We start from the raw sequence: 6,073 nt of genomic DNA on the forward strand, positions 1-6,073 counted from the left end.
TAGTTCATAAACTAAGGATGCATAAAACACAACAGGTATACATGCAACAAACTTTTTGATCAAATCCTCATACATCAAATTTACTGAAACCAAGATCATTCAATAGTTCATAAACTAAGGATGCATAATAATACCAGCTTAAAGAAACAAGGGTTTTGATTGTTTATATAAATCCTTTACTTTTACGGAATAAACCCTAAAAACTGATATTACACAAAACAAACTATAAACAATCAAAACAAACAATCATGGAGATCAAAGAAGAAGAAAAAGATGAGAAAAAAAAGCATACCTGAAAGCTGAAGCGTTTCCTCTTCTTTCTCCTATGTTTTTATCTGACCAAACTCCCTCCCAAATCTCTACTCTTTTGAGAGATTTGTGTACTGGCAAAAATACACTATCAACTCTCCAGAACTTCCCAAAACAACCAACTCCCTAGCATTCTAGGGTTTTACCACTAACAGGGAGTTCAAGAGTGTTTTTCAAACTCTCCTACGACTAACGGGGTTTTCTAGGGAGTTTGGGAAACTCTTCTGAACTCTCCCACGACTAACGGGGATTTTGAGAGACTCCTTCGAACTCCCCCACGACTAACAGGAAAAAACCCAATTACACCCAACTCCCCAAACTCCCCTGAGGACTAACACCCTGTAAGTTTCACTTTCCTCGGATCTATTTTTGCTCTCCCTTAAACAAAAATTCTGAAGAAAAAACAGTGAGGTGTCTCCAAGTAACAACAATGCACACCCTAGTTTCACTTTTTGTTTCATCTTCTGATGTGACCGAATCAAACCCTCAAACTCTTAAATCTACTCCTAGCACTGCCTCCCCTTGTGTAATTCGTCTTTGGATACCTTTAGCCAAGCGAAACCTAAGAAATCAATGGTCAAAATTGGTGCCTCTCACACAGAAATGGAGCTTTGCATCATCCAGCGGAAGAACTCATGCAACCAACTTCGTCAATTCTTATCTTTCTCGGAGGTACTTCTGTCGTTTATGTCAATTCTTATTTTCGTGTTTCTACAACTGAGTAAAATACAACTTCTTTACATGAACTTCAATTAATTCCCCATTGATTTACTTCAAATTACAATTCGACTATTTGGGGTTGAATGTTAAATCGAAACTGAATTGCTTGATAATATTAGAAGACGAAGGTGCAAATACCAGCATTGTGCAGGAACAATTGGTATTTGGGGTTGACTGTTCATTCCAAACTGAATTGTGTAGGCCTCTAAAGATGAGAAAATATTAGTTTTCTTTGTATCCTGAATTGAAAGTTTATTGTGCAGGTTACGCAAAATCCAGTTGGACGAGTAACTTCTACTACGAAAATCGACAAAATAGCTTTCGAGACAGGTATTAGTTTTTTTTTTCTTTAATACAGATTCATGAACTATATAGGGCACAAAAGTGTTCCACAATGCTTAATGGAACAATATATGAGAAACCCCTTTATTCTCGCGGAAACAGAAAATTAGAAAAATGATTGTCAATTGTATTGGATTTCAAGTTGTTTTCACCTATGTATATTCTAGGTACAAACAACTAACAACTTATAAAGAATGTAATCAGTTTAAAGAGTCAGTAATGGGTATTTTTGTGTATTTTAGGAGTTGAGTAAATGTTCAGTTCACTAGGAGGGGAGTTATGACCTATAAGAGATATATTATTGAGTAATTTCTAACAACATATACCCTTCAGGTTGTTCATTTATTACATAATGTGGAAAGAGTAAACCCGACTATCCTATGAGAGAAACTTAGGATTCAATACTTTAATTGAAGTTTGAAGTTTGGTTTTATTTGGATGTATGGTGTGTGGGAGGTGGTGCTAACCAACTCCTTGGTTATGGTATACGATGTTTAAGCCTTTAAGATTATGGTTTCTTAATTTTACGGCCAGATGTAATATCAATTAATGTTGAGAATTCTTAGTTCCATTATACACTGTCATGAATGTTTATAATCTGTAAAACCCAACTCCTAATCAAATATGCTTATGCATGGATTAAATTTGCATGCTAATGTAGCGGTGTTCTTATGTGATTTTCCTGTCTAGAACCAAACTATCACCCTAGGATATGTATGTATAAGTTTCATATATACATTAATGGAAACTCCGTCGAATATGCATTTTACTGATAACGCTGAAGGCATGTGTCATAGTTTGAGATGTAGGGATGGTTATCCGTGTACAAATGTAATTTTGCCACAAATGGTTTTGCTGCCAAACTGTAGCCCAAAACTTTCTTATTGTGTAATCCCGGGGGTAATCAAAGCTATTTGTTTGATGCCTTTGTTCAGTCTTCCTTTGATTTTCCCCCACCGATCTTTATATTGTTTGCAGGTACCTAAATGCAAGACAACCGCTGCATTGCATCCACGCGAGAGTTTCTTTGTTTTTGGGATCTACCATTAGGCATTCATATGTAATACTGAAGAATGCGATCGCTTTCATTGTAATTTTTAACTTTAACTCCGTAGGTGAAGTTTCCTTTTGATGGTCGAGAGATGGTAACAATGCACGAAACTGCGTCTTCTAGGGTCTCTTTTCGAGTTTTTAATTGTAACTGAGATATTTTTGGTTGAAAAATTGACAAATACAAAGTTCGAGTTTATTTGAAATATAATGGCAGGCGCATCGCGCGTGCATGTTATACTAGTCTTAATAACTAAAAGTGAGCTTGTGCGGTTAAATCACTGATTGAAGTACAATGTGTTATGATTCGTTCGACTGTAAAAATGGTGGAAGCTAGTAGCGGCGGCAGTGGCGGGCACAGTATAATGGCGGCGGTGGCAGTCGGAACATAAACTGATAAATGTACTTTAGGTTAGGTCAAAATATTTTTATTAGGCTGCAAACATCTCGTGTGTTTTAGAAAGGTTAATTTAGTCAGACTCAAAATATTTTTGTAAGGCTGCAAACATCTCGTGTGTTTTCGAATCGATCCTTCTTACTAAGTGAAATACGATTTTTGCTTTCCTCGGATCTACTCCTTCCGTCCCACCATTAATTGACCTATTTACTTTTAGATTTTGTCCCATAATAAATGACCTATATCACTAATCAAGGAGATATTTCTAAAATTATCACTTTAATTGATTATAAGAAATATGCATAATTTGATAGACATGTTTATATTCGTTAAGTAGGTGTTTTAAAATGCTTTTCAATGGTATGAGGTTTGCGAACATCCGTGGTGTAGTTTGAGAGATAAATCATTTCAAAATTCCACTAGTCATTATCCATGAGGATATAATTGTAAAAAAATGCTTAAGAGTACTCTTTCCCTTACTTGTCTTAAAAATTGTGCAAACTTGAACTTGGTCAATTAATAAATCGTGGGACTAAGAGAGCACTAGATTTTGTGCCCGTGCTACGCACCAGGCGGACCCGAAAACCATCTATAATCATTTTTTTTTTACTTTTAAGTTATAACCATATGTTTGGCTTCTCCTCGTCCCGTCGCTTAGGATTTTTGATTTTGGTGTGGCTCGGCTTCGCCTCGCCCCATCCTTTGTTATTATTAAAGAGTGAATACACAAAGCCGCACGTGAGGGTACCAAGCATGAAGAAATGTTTAAGAACGGCAGTTAAATAACACTTCAAGCTAAAATGCTACAATGTTATATTGTTATGATTTCCAAAAATATTAAATGATATCCATACCTCAAAATATGTATCAATAATAAGTTGTACCAAATAGAGTGAACCCATCAATTTTGACGGGTTCAGGAGTTCAGTAAGCCAAATCTAATATGAAGAGTGTAACTTTTTCCCAATTAAACGAAAAACAAAAAAAAATAGTGCACATCCATGTTGCACAATTCATAATCATAGTTCCACAATTAAGAGCCACTTCCTATACACCACTGCCATAATATATAAAAGTTTTCAATGTCAGAGAGAGGGAGTACTTGGAACAGAGAATCTAATATTGGTGAAGCTCCACCAGGTATTGGTGCTTCCAAAAAGATTACGAAGAGGGGATAGTAATGAGATTTCATTCACAAAACAATATAGGAGAAACAATGTTCCGAAATACAAATACCGCTTCACACAGATCAGCAAGGAATGTAGCTATGACTGAATCATTATCATATCAGTCGCTTGGCCTTCATCTTAGTGACATTGTATAACCCTCTGTCCCAGCTGCAGGTCTAGTGTAAGAAATCGAGATGTTGTTCATTAGTATCCTGGTGAGCATTGATGATACTGAAACATGATTTGTATATAACGATTAACATGGATAACAGTGATTAGTAAAACATTCAAATGAAGAACACGTGTACATCTACATAGAACAATCTATAGGAATCGAAGTTAGATATATTCTGTAATTGTTTCTGTGAGCTGAATTTTTTGCCTAATGGACAATAATATTTGAACCAAGAAACAGAGACCACTGACAGATCCTAACCATAGGGCTCTATAGCCACACAATGCTGCCCATTTACAATATTCACACCTCCTGATTAACTCTTGGGTCTCTCTAAATGTTCCTATAAATGGTCCAAATAGCAATGATCTAGACTCCTAATTGAGTCCAACATAACAATACAAAACTAACATTTTTATCAAAATAGCTTAAATGCTTAATTCAGGGACATAAACCACTAAAGCATGAACATCATGTAGAATGTCAGATTCAAGATAAGATAAACACTAACGACAATACTAAAAAGATATGTGTTCCCTAAAAAGCCAAGTGTAGAACTATAACTACAGTCCCAATGCATGCTGGGAATTTTTGATTTGGTGTGTCTCGGCTTCGCCTCGCCCTAACAAAAGACAGCCATAGCTTCAGGCATTGCAAAATGTTATCTGTCCTTTATTTTTCTGATTCAGGCCAGCCCAATTTTTCTCTGTGGTGAGAACCACTAAACCATGATGATGTCACATCAGACAACTAAAACTTATATAATCACAAAATACAATTACAACCAAAATAATATATATGCATCTTTAAATACATGACAATGAAAAAAGAATCAAATAAGCATCAGAAATATGGTTTGGCATGCTGACATTTTCGTTTAGGATAAGCATATCGACACTTCGTTGGTTGACATAAAATCCACTTCCTCCCACTTTTTTGAAACTCCCATCTTAACCATGAAGGTTTTAATTTCCTTTCACCATATCAAGCAATCCTTTCTCGAAGCCATTATTTATTTATCTTCATTTTCCCAAAATATAGTCTACTTCACAGCTAAATTGCCTACTACCCACAATCATAAAAGAAAAACACAAATGGAGGATGTAGAGGGAATTCTAACATGCAAAACTACTATCTTCAGGGTATATGTGAATAGCAAACTCTTTGTGACATTTCTACAAATAGTTCTTGTGCCTTAAGGGAAACCATAATCACTGTCAACAAAAATCAAAAAGAACTAAAACTTAACTGAGAGTCCACATACTTTTATTTGTCAGGGTTCATAGCTTTAGCTTTATTCAACGCAGTCATTTTAGTCTCTACTTTCTTCTTCCCAACTTGAAATCCACTTGAACCCTTCTTCTTCTTAGCACTACCATCCACCTTCAAATTAAAATAAATAAAAAGGTTTCATGTTACTCAGTCTTAAGAAAGACACCAACCCTAAATTAAGATTGACTCAGAACATAAATCATACATGGAAATCCAAAGAACTAAACCAACCCATGAAAGTAATAGACAAATACTATCATAAATTGGAGCAATCTTACCTTCATCTTCCCCTTCTTAGCTGGTAATTTCTTTGTCTGCTTTTCTCTTTCTTCTTTCTCTCCTAATTTATAAAGAAGGCTATTATTAGGGCGTCACACTCTAATAAAGGGGTTTCACTTGGATTCTTAATGTCCAAAAAAGTGGTTATGGGATATCCTAACACATATACATAATGTCTAGATTACCCTTTAACTAGAAGTGATTTTACGTCCAGGTTTGGATTAATTCCAACCGTAGAATTTTATTTGCATGTAATTTTACGTCCAGGTTTGGATTAGTTCCAACCGTAGAATCCGATTTTACGTCCAGTTTTCTTTTAATTCCAACCGTAGAAGTGATTTTACGTCCAGGTTTGGATCA

The 6,073-nt window shown here is 35.5% G+C and overlaps 1 long non-coding RNA gene across 1 annotated transcript; it reads right to left on the reverse strand.

The window, feature by feature from the left end:
* Nucleotides 1–3,696: 3,696 nt before the first annotated feature.
* Nucleotides 3,697–5,770, reverse strand: LOC113334631. The gene is made up of 3 exons (XR_003352878.1): nt 5,713–5,770; nt 5,427–5,545; nt 3,697–4,163 (listed from the first exon to the last, which is right to left on the reverse strand). It is a non-coding gene; the product is annotated as an uncharacterized LOC113334631 (long non-coding RNA).
* Nucleotides 5,771–6,073: the final 303 nt, after the last annotated feature.

This window comes from Papaver somniferum, chromosome 1 (assembly GCF_003573695.1).
Source record: "Papaver somniferum cultivar HN1 chromosome 1, ASM357369v1, whole genome shotgun sequence".
NCBI lineage: Eukaryota > Viridiplantae > Streptophyta > Magnoliopsida > Ranunculales > Papaveraceae > Papaver > Papaver somniferum.